Source organism: Zingiber officinale, chromosome 3B (assembly GCF_018446385.1).
Source record: "Zingiber officinale cultivar Zhangliang chromosome 3B, Zo_v1.1, whole genome shotgun sequence".
Lineage (NCBI taxonomy): Eukaryota > Viridiplantae > Streptophyta > Magnoliopsida > Zingiberales > Zingiberaceae > Zingiber > Zingiber officinale.
In genome coordinates this window covers 13006097-13017304 of record NC_055991.1, presented here as the reverse complement: position 1 = coordinate 13017304, position 11208 = coordinate 13006097, and the positions used below count along the sequence as shown (strand labels likewise).

The following is an 11208-nucleotide window of genomic DNA, read 5'->3' as shown; positions in this document are numbered from 1 at the left end:
CCAATGAAGATATCTTCCTCTTTTAAACCCATGATATTTTTCATATGTTTCCAATGTAGGACTTTAATTGTATTCCCAACAAGTTCAACAGGTTTTGAAGAGATTACTAGAGCTTGTGGAAAAGGATATTGGGTCCTCTTTGGCAGCATTGTGCATAGATGTCAAAAAGGGAAGCATGCAACGAGGAGCATCATCATCTAAATCACTTATTAATGACAATGAGGAAGTAGGCTAACATGATGATTTTGATGGCAAACTTGTATTATTTGAGAATTCAGAGCTAGAAAACATATTATCTTCGGCTAATGACACTTCTGAGATCGGACACGGAATGAGTTCCAAAATATTGTTTCTTTTGATATTGTTAGGGTGTCCTACTTTTGTTAGATTAGTCACTTGGAGTGATTATGATGGTATGGGAGAGTTATCAGAGAGCTTAAGTAGGACTTAGGATGTCTTCATTTTCGTTATTAACATCATTTTTGGTCAAAGGGGTCAAATATCTAAGATATGGTACAATGTTAGGTAGCATCAAGAAGGTACCACATATATTTGGAGGAGAGATTGAAAAATCTGTTGAAAGGGGGAATAGAGATTCATCAAAAGTAATATGTCGTAAAATATATATTTGTCCTTTTGGTATATATGCAAGTAATGATACATACCTATGGTACAAATTACTATACAAAAAAATGCATTACAAATGAATGAGAGTTGAGTTTGTGTTTAGCGTAGGGGTGTAACCAAGGATAAGATGTGCAACAAAAAATTCGAAGAAATGTGTAGTTAGGAGTCTGATTATAAACTTTTTCCAGATAGAGAAGAGTTAAGTCAGTTTCAACTATATGTCTATGTTTTTTATTAGTATGATCATTTTGCTCTAGAGTGTGAAGGCAAGAGACTCGATGAACAATTCCATAAGAGAAAAGGTGAAGATGAAGAACTTGATATGCCTCCCCAATCAAAATGAAGACAGAGTATTTTGCAATTAAAATATCATTCAACTTGTTTTTGAAAATGATAAAATATATCTAATAAATTAGATTTTCTTTTCATATGATCAATAAAGGTAACATAATATATAAAACCTCAGTTAGACTAGATAGGTGCAAAGCTCTAAAAATCTGAATGAATTATTTCAAATGAAGAATTAGAAACATAATCAAAAGAAAAGAAAAGTAACTTATGACTTTTAGATTTTATGCAGGTCTTACATGTGGCAAAAAGTAATTCGCTTGCCCCTAGTACCCCCGCCAACTCGTCCCTACGTCAATACAGAGAAGGTAAATCACGGATGACTACTAGCTATTAGTGCAATGACCAAGGAATGTGGGAAGGTATGCTCGAACACACCGAGTTTCAATCTCATAACCTAATGTGACAACACCCTATGTTGTAACCACCATACCGCCCCGAGAAGACTTCATACAAGCCCTACATGAATGAGATGAAGATGAGGTAAAGTAGGAAACCATACTTATTGATGATCAATTGAACAATGCGACGAGAATGATGATCAAGTCGGACATGCCAAGTTAGTTTATTTATGCGCTCACTAATAGAAGCTTTGATTGAAAAATTTTAAAGATAATAAAGAATATTTTTTATTCCCCATAAACACGGTGGTATTTATTCCTCTATAAAATCTTTTATAGAATAAGAACCTCGGGGCCGCCGGGGTTCGTGATCACCACGGCCTTCATCCCGATCTCGCAGCCAAGAGTGATGCTGTTTGACAAGCCAAAATGGCAGAAGTACAGTAGAACTGTAGAAGTAGAGTCCTGGACCCACCGAGGACGGCCACTTATTTGTAGGAAAAGATTAACAAAGATTTGTTTTAAAAAAACATTTTAGTAAATTAAGTTATAATTGTCTAAATCAAGAAGTAAAGTGCAGCCGAGTGATACAACATATCTCAATAAAAAAACGAGACCAGATCATAAAAACTTGGCTCAGAAGCACTTTTGTCATCTTAATCAGATGGTTGTGATGAACCCTGACATCACTGAAGTGCAGTAATCCTCATCACCAAGGGAATGTATGGGGTGAGAGAGGCTCGAACTCTCGACCTCAGGATGACTCATCAAGCTATGAGACCTACGCGCTAGCCAACTGCGCCACCACCCCCGTTGGAATGATTTTCCAAATCAACAAGTAAAGAGTTGGTGAGTAATACAACATATATGTCAATAAAAATGGGCAATTAAAAACTTGGCTCAGAAGCACTTTTGTCATCTTAATCAGATGGTTGTGATGAACCCTGACATCACTGAAGCGCATTAATCCTCATCACCAAGGTGGTGCATGGGTTGAGAGAGGCTCGAACTCTCGACCTCAGGATGACTCATCAAGCTATGAGACCTACGCGCTAGCCAACTGCGCCACCACCCCGTTAGAATAACTTAAAATATTTTAATATATATTTTGTTTAATTAAGGCACATATACATTAAATTTTAGCCGGTGGAATAAAGGACCCTTTTTATATAATTTTAGATTTTACTTATTTAAATGTTTAATGAGTTAGTGGTTTTGATCTAAACTTTTGTTTTATCTAATACTCTGTGATGGAGCTGACTAATAAGAATAGGGTAAATTATCTGTCAAATAAAAATATCCTTTTGAATTTTTTAAATCAGATTAGTAATATAATTAAATTAAAATAGAGTTGAACAACTAATAAAATAAAAGAGATAAAAAATTACTTGATTACAATGGTTAGTAAATGAAAAGCATTAGAAAATCGTTTTCTTTAAAGATAGAGAAGCATCCTCATAAATAAATTAGAAAATTAATACAAGAGTTGTTGAATATTTATTAGCTCCAGAGTTCTTTTTATAGGTCTTAGAAAATATTATTCGCAGCTTTATCGAAGTTAAAATTATTTGATAATTTTTTTAAAATAATAATTAAAATAAAATATATATTAATAATATTATAATAATTTATTACTCGTTAACAAATTAGTTAACATAAAGTGGCATTGGTATAAGATAAAGTTATTTCAACATGACTTAATTGGCCATCGTTTCCAATTGTAAAAATAATCATTAACAATATATGAAATTGTCTTTTTAAATTTTACTAATAAAATTAAATGTTGTCCGGGGCACGATTGAGTTTGACTATTATGGATGAGCAAGGTTTTGAATCTCAAAAAAGTCAAGAAAAATATTATTCCCGCAGTGGTCAACTGCAGTTTCTCGATTTACCTTTTCATAGATAGTCACGAGACCTGCTATATGAATCGATAGGATAACGAATTTCACTTTTTGCTACAACTAATAAGATTTTTAATATTTATTTTTAAAAAAAAAATTAAAACTCACTTTTTTTCTGTCTATGAACTCAAGAATAGTTGAGATGCCCTTGGGTGCGAAGTTTGGGCTCGGCAGCGGCCTCAAGTCTGCCTTAGTCATCTCTAATGTGGTGGTCACCTCTATATATATATATATGTATATATATATATATATATATATCCTTTTCGTTGGATCAAAATTTTTGAATTTTCTTTCCGTGCTTCATCATCCTTGACCTCCTTAACTAATCCGCGCATTGTGCAACTGATTGGAAACGATAAGGCTTCCATTTTTCCTGTCATATTTGAGTGGGATCAGCGAACAAGGCTGATGACAGCCGAGGTCGTGGATGTGAGAGAGAAGATACAAGAAGATGGAGGTGCGATTGTGGGGCTATATATAAAATGACGAGGGCTCTGTTTAAAATTATTTTAATGGGTCTTGACCCATTTAATCTTTATAAAAATTTTCATCAACAATTACCAGGGGCGTAAAATTCTCAAAACATCATTTAACTTTTAGATTTTCTATATACACTTATTTATTATTCTATCCCCCTTTCAGTTACTATGTCATTTTAAAGGATAACATTAGTACGACGTTGGATTTTAAAAAATCAACACATAATAATTATAGAATTTATGCAGACTAAATTGGTACTAATTTTTAAAATGGGAACTATCTCTTCAGAGATTATAAAAGATATTACATTAAAAATATTTTTATTATTGGTTGACTTATATTTCTTCTAAAGTGGATCTAGCTTTGATAATTTTAAAGTGGATCCTGTTCAAATAACTCTAAATAAATTCAATATATGCATTAAGATGCGAAGACTTCTTATTTAACGATACCGAATGCACTTCAATTGAAAAAGAAAATATTTCATACTACCGGATTCAGGTTCATAATCATGGATTCCAATGCACGAGATCTTACATCACTTATTGGCGATGTTCTTGAAAATCCATTATATATATATAATCTATAATAGAATTTACATCTATATCCTTAATTAAATCTCGTTCAGTATAGAATGTCTTTCAAAAAAAAAACTCTCTTTATTTTATTGGGAAGATCTTCCCATTTTTCATTGCTAAAAAAACTCCGCTCAATAGTGGCAGTAGAAACAAGTAATGTCAAAACAAGATGAATCAACCTAATCAATATAACATAAACATTTGATCATCCACTTTTAGTCAATTCTAACACAACTCAACAAGTGTAGAAGCTTTCAAATTATGCATTACATCAAGTTTATAATGTACCAATTCATATTCTAAAGCAACGATGTCTCAATCTATGAAATTTTCAGGATAAAAACTTTATTGAAAATTTGCAAATATAATCATGGTTAATTAGTCAAATGAATTTTTAGGATCTAAAGTTGTACTAAGACAAAAAGTTCTACTGATGACTTGTTGAAACAAGTATTTAACTCCATCAAGATAAAATCTATAGTCGCATTAAAAATATCAAATTGGTAACGATGCTCAATTGTAGCTTGTTGACGGAAATGATTGACTTATATAGGCAATCAAGGTTATACACATCAATTTCATTTCTCAAATAAAATTTTTTCACTTCATGAAAAAAAAAATCTTCTTATCTGTAATCTCTAGTTCTTGAAGGATAATTTTGATAGTAGATATACATTTAATAACAGTCAAAATGTCTTCAAATTTTCAACATAGAATATATGTCGTTCTCATAATTTTTTTCATTAAGTGCAAAATTAAATGAACACAAATTCAAAACTTGACATATTTCTATAAATCCCTCTAACTTCAACCTTATCTCTTCCATTAGGAGAATGATCACAAAGAACTTCAAAATATTTATGAATTGCAGTGTATATACCTATCAAACTTTTTTATTGAATCATAATTAGAAACCCTAAACTCCAACAAGTAGGTCTTATTTATTGTAAATTAGCAATCTGATTTTCTCCACTTCCAGAATCACATTCTCCAATTACCAATATATATTCAATTTCATTTCTCTATACAGTATGTAATTCAACAATGCGCTTATAGAAAAAGTGACAATATTGTCTAAATGAGAAAAGAATTCTTAAATAACATTTTTGGCTGAGAACCCAATGTCAATTATAATTGATGGGCAAAATAATGTACATAATATGCATAGGGATAATCTTTGAGAAATAATATCTAAAGTTTATTCCATGTGCCACACATATTACTATAACATCATCATATCCTTGGTCTCTTATTTTCTTAACTTGGAGGTCGAGATTAATAAGAATATTTTATATCTTTTTTTTTTAATTTAATGAGGTAATGTCACTAGCACTTTTAATGGTAAAAAAAATCTGTCAAAATCTCATGATTGGTCACAAATCTCAAGATAATAGTCATTTGGCTCCTGTTTAGATATATCTTGTGCTTCATCAATAAGAATACATAAGCATTGACCTCTAACTTCTCACAAACTATCAGTTGTATTTTATTGGCCATAATATATAAAATATCTTTTTGAATTTCTAGAGCAATATATTGAAATTTTTTTAGAGCATTTTCAAGTACAATTTCATCAATTTTTGTACTCATTTTTGTAAAAGTCTTTGCCAATTTAAGAAAATTCTCACGATTAAATGAAGATAGAAATTCATTGTTACCTTTAAAGGCACAACCTTAAAATGTTAGTCAGCAAACAGTACAAATGAGGACCTCAAACGCAAATGATTTTTCTTCTTTTCCTCTTTAGATTGGGCATGCATCACATTATCAATAGGGATGCAAACGAGTTGAACCGAGTCGAACAGTATTAGGCTCGAGCTCGGCTCAAGCTCGGCTCAAGCACGGCTCGAGCTCGAATCGAGCTTTTATCACAAGGCTCGAGCTCGGCTCGTTTTAGAATTATCAAACTCACGAACAGTTCAAGCTCGGCTCGTTATTAGCTCGATTATCAAAGTTAACAAGCCTAACTCGTTAAGCGAGCTCGGGCTCGTTTTCGGGTTCGTTTAGAGCTCATTTTTGGCTCGTTTTAGAGCTCATTTTAAAACTCATTTTAAGGTTCGTTTTAGAGCTCTTTTTTGACTCGTTTTAGAGCTCGTTTTTTAGGCTCGTTTTAAAGCTCGTTTTTTTGCTCACGAGCCTATAAACGAACATGTTCGCGAGCTCACGAGCCGAATATCCGTAAGCTCGAGCTTGGCTCGATAAAACTGTTGAGCTCGACTCGATAAGATAAACGAACGAACTCGAACGAGTTTTTTACCGAATCGAGGTCCGAATAGCTCGCGAACCGTTTGGTTTATTTACATCCCTAATTATCAATATATTATGAGGGTCTCATCAAATTTTCAATCCTTCTCTCATATATAGTATGAGGCGAAGAAGTTGCGGAATTAATATGAGCAAGAAATGCACATGTTTCCAATTGTTGAGATATTAGATGAATTAGCATCATTCAAAACAAAGGAAAAAAATAATAACAAAATACCTTATTTGTTGAAGGTGAATATTACAACAAACGAAATTTCTAAAATCATTTTTTCTGAAATCGACGATTCTGACTTCCAAATTTTGTATTTGGATACTCCAATATATTTGGTTAATAAAGCCTTATTGATGATCAATTGAACAATGCGAAGAGAATGATGACCAAGTCGAGCACGCCAAGTTAGTTTATTTGTGCGTTCACTAATAGAAGCTTTGATTGAAAAACTTTGAAGATAATAAAGAATATTTTTTATTCCCCATAAACACGGTGGTATTTATTCCTCTATCTTTTATAAAATAATGATTACGATGAAATTCAAAAAAGACATTGTTATCAAGATAAAACTAACATGTGAAGAGCAAATATTCAATAATAATAGATGAAACCTAAAAAATGTTGTGCTTGTGAAAAATATGATTTGATAAGGAAAAATTTACATGCAGTCCTCATTGGCAAACACAACTTCGCATGCACTCCCCATTGGAAAAATTCTTTATTTTCACTCCCTAGTTTAATATACTTACCTAATTGCCCCTAATATTTTAAGTATAAAAAGTTTAAAAATGAGTATAAATTCTCTTAAATTCAGTACATTAAACTAGAATCTAGTATATTTTCTATCAAATTGAGTACAATTCTTTTTCCACCTCAATTGGATGGAAAATATACTAGATTTTCTTTAAATGGTACTAAATTGGATGAAAAATATACTAAATTTTCTTTAAATGATACTCAATTGGATAAAAAATATATAGAATTTTTTTTCAAATGGTACTGAATTTAGGAGGAATTAATAGAAAATATACTCAATTCTAGTTTAAAATGCTGAATTTAATAGAAATTATACTCATTTTTAGACTATTTATACCTAAAAAAATATGAAAGATAATTTTAATAGAAAATATACTCGAATATACTACATTTTCTTTAAATGATATTCAATTGGATAGAAAATATACTAGATTTTCTTTAAATGATACTTAATTGAATAGAAAATATACTAGATTTTCTTTTTACATGGTGCTGAATTTAGGAGTAATTATATTAAAACAGGAAAAAAATATATTCAATTTAATAGAAAATATACTCGATTCTAATGTAAAGTGCTGAATTTAAGAGGAATTATACTCATTTTTGAACCTTTTGTACTTAAAAAATCTGAGGGGCAATTAGGTTACAATATTTGCATGAGGGAGTTGAAGCAAATAAAACTTTGCATGCAGGAAGTGGAAACAAAGTTTTTTATGAGTGGGGATTGCATGCAAAATTCAAGTTGTGATTAGGGATTTTTCTCTACTTTACCGATTTGATAAATGAATGTATATATTTCCCAGATTAGTAATTTATAAATATGAGTTATCGCCTACTTGTATCATATTCGAGCTATAATACGGCATTATTTCTATACAAATATTATAGTTTGAAGTGACATGATAAATTATTCAAGTATCAATATATCATTTAATAAATGAAAATTATGATAGTTTATCGAGAGTAAGTATGGAGGATTGTATTTTATGATATACTTATTAGATAGTTAATTATCTTAAAACTAAATTACCACTGATAAAATTTGTATTAAATTATCTAAGAGATTGAGTACTAATATGTCTGACTCTAAGATAAATTTTAGTATAGCAAAAGATTAAAAGAATGGCTAAGAGAAAATGAATGAAAAAAAATAAAAGGAAAAAAAATTTGGTGGAAAAATGTCGTTAGTAGAAATTGAGAGAGAACAAAAATTGAAAAGAGAAAGAAAATCTTGTGCGTGCGAGAAGAGACCAAAACAATCGAAAAGCCAAGAAAGTTGAATAAACGGCAGTGATGATGAGGCGAGACGTTGGTGGTGGCCACAAGGTCGGATGCAAATGGCAGCATGAGTCTATCTCTTGAGCCGTTACAAGATAGCTGTCGATCGTGTTTTATATTCTAAAAAGAATAATGAAAAAGAAACCATGTAAAATATTATACCGGATTAATATCATTTCAAATAAAATCCCTACTTTTTCATATTTTATATTAAATTGAATCGGATTAATATTTATTTTTTATTGTTAACATAGTCCTATTTTAAAAATCACTACTTTCACCTTTACACACAAGAATATAAAAAAAAATTATTTTATAAAGCAACAAATATAATTTTATTTTATAATAAAATTTAAAATGTTTTTTATTATCTTTAATATTCCTCCATTTATATCTTTCCCTTCATATTTTTATATCATCATAGATCGTGAAATGGATATCTAAAAAAATCAATTACATTAAATATTCACGACACCTGACCATTACACTAGAAATGTCATGCGTCCACCATCTGTGCTACGCCCTAGAGACAAATAATATGCTAAAACTATATATGATATGCTGCTTCCCTTATTACACCGTACATTCCATGAGCACCCAATGTAATTGATTTTGTTTTTATTTTTTGTTTTTTTTAACTATCGGTTATCCCAATCAGATTTTGCCTTTATGATTTAGGGGTTGTGTTATAATATTAAGTGCAAACAATTTAAAATTTTTTAAAAAATAAGTATACATAGGATGTACAGCTTAAGATAGGTAACATATTAAAACCCTATATATATAATTTTAAATGCACATCTCATATGCAAAGTTAGGGTATCTCCAATGGTTAAACTTATTAATAAGTTTTTTGTAGTTCCTAATATATCATATCAATGCCACATCATAAGTATAAAAACCTCTTAGAGCATCTCTAAGGGCATCCGCAGTCGTAAACCGCTTAAAAAGATTTATGCTCTGCCACATCATTGTCACATCAAAAGTTAAAAACCTTACTTCTTTTAAAAACCACTCGTACTCTCTATTATCATAAAACCTCTCTCTTTTAAAAATTCCACATCTTTTAAAATTCTCTCTCTATCCTCTCTCCATTATTTTTTTTATAAACCTGGTCCCAAGATTTTGATACAAATTTATAAAAAAAAACTATAAACCCTACCTATGTAGTGGGGGAGGGGTTAATATTGAGAGATTTATAGCATACATTGTATGTTATAAACCTCCCACTTCAGATGCCCTAATGGCTAAATGTCTCAATGAGCTTTTTTTTTTGTAATTTTCACATTATAAATCACATATTTTTATTTATTATTTTTTTCATTTAATATCTCTATATAATTTCATTTCATATTTTAATTAATTATGATCTTTAATTTAATTTATTTATAATTAATTAATTTATAATTTAATTTATAATTTTTATTTAATATTTAATTAACTTATAAATTTAATTTAATTATAATCATTTGTATATTTTCTAACTTATCTCAAATATATTTATTTTTAAAAAAATGTCATTTTAATTATCACTAACTATTTATGAAATAAAATATTATAATTACATGTTTCATCAAATATATATTTTTTAAATTATTTAGAAAGAGTCAATCATGCACATTAATTACTGATTTCATCTTCGAGAGATTTCATCTTCAAGAGAAAAAGTAGGTTTGAAAACTCAAACATGCTCTTCAATTAAAAATCTCAAACTTCACCTACATAGTCATAAAAGCTTTTTTGTTGAGATTTTTCAATTTTACAAACTTTTAACAAAGTTTGCATTGGAGATTGATATCCTACACATCTTTATATAAGCGGTTGTGGGCGACATCTGATGTGGTCGATTTGACGCTGTCAAAATTAAATTTTTTTTTAATCCCCCTCTCATATGCATGCAACTCTTTTTTCTCTCCTGTATGCAAGGCGATGCTGATTTTTATAAATTAACACTAAGGTGGAACTGGTAGCATCAACATGTTTGTACCCAGCACTAACTGTGGTGCTGATTTGTAGCCATCTCTAACATTGGAGCTGGTTTGTACAAATTAATACAAACCAACTCCAATTGTGGTGCTGGTTTGTAGTCAGTACCAATACAAACCAGTTTCAACTATGGTGTCGATTTGTACAAATCAATATCACTGTGGAGCTGGTTTACAGAAACCAATTCAAATATGTTAGTGCTGATCTTTAAAGATTAACAGCAATGTGCTGGTTGGTTTTTAAAGACCAGCACATTTGAATTGATCTTTAAATATTAATTCTATCTTGGTACTGGTTTATAAAATTCAGTATCATTTTGTATACATAAAAGAGAAGTTGTAGACATAAAAGAGAAGAGAGTTGCATGCAAATAAAAAAGATTAAAAAATTTAATTTTGACCATATGAGATTGTCCAACCGTTCACATTAAGGTGTTATATATACAGGGCCACTAAAGCACTACAAAATTTTGAGATTTTTTATTAATTTTTTTCTTGGGGTTTGCGACGCAATTTAGAAAATTGATATTAATTTTCTAGTGAATTTTAATCCTTCGATGGTCACATTACTCAAAGTTGGCATTTATGTCTTTACATGACCATGTTCATATTATTCCCAATAACTTTGTTCCCAATATTTATTCATTGAATAAA

At 30.3% G+C, this 11208-nt stretch overlaps 4 non-coding genes across 4 annotated transcripts; all 4 read right to left on the bottom strand.

Moving 5' to 3' along the window:
- Window positions 1-1948: 1948 nt before the first annotated feature.
- On the bottom strand, window positions 1949-2031 carry LOC121968976. Its single transcript, XR_006108477.1, has one exon. It is a non-coding gene; the product is annotated as a small nucleolar RNA snoR114 (small nucleolar RNA).
- Window positions 2032-2041: 10 nt separating this feature from the next.
- Window positions 2042-2127, bottom strand: TRNAM-CAU. Its single transcript is given in 2 exon segments — window positions 2042-2077; window positions 2090-2127. It is a non-coding gene; the product is annotated as a tRNA-Met (tRNA).
- An 85-nt stretch (window positions 2128-2212) lies between these two features.
- LOC121968975 lies at window positions 2213-2295 on the bottom strand. Its single transcript, XR_006108476.1, has one exon. It is a non-coding gene; the product is annotated as a small nucleolar RNA snoR114 (small nucleolar RNA).
- Window positions 2296-2305: 10 nt separating this feature from the next.
- TRNAM-CAU lies at window positions 2306-2391 on the bottom strand. Its single transcript is given in 2 exon segments — window positions 2306-2341; window positions 2354-2391. It is a non-coding gene; the product is annotated as a tRNA-Met (tRNA).
- Window positions 2392-11208: the final 8817 nt, after the last annotated feature.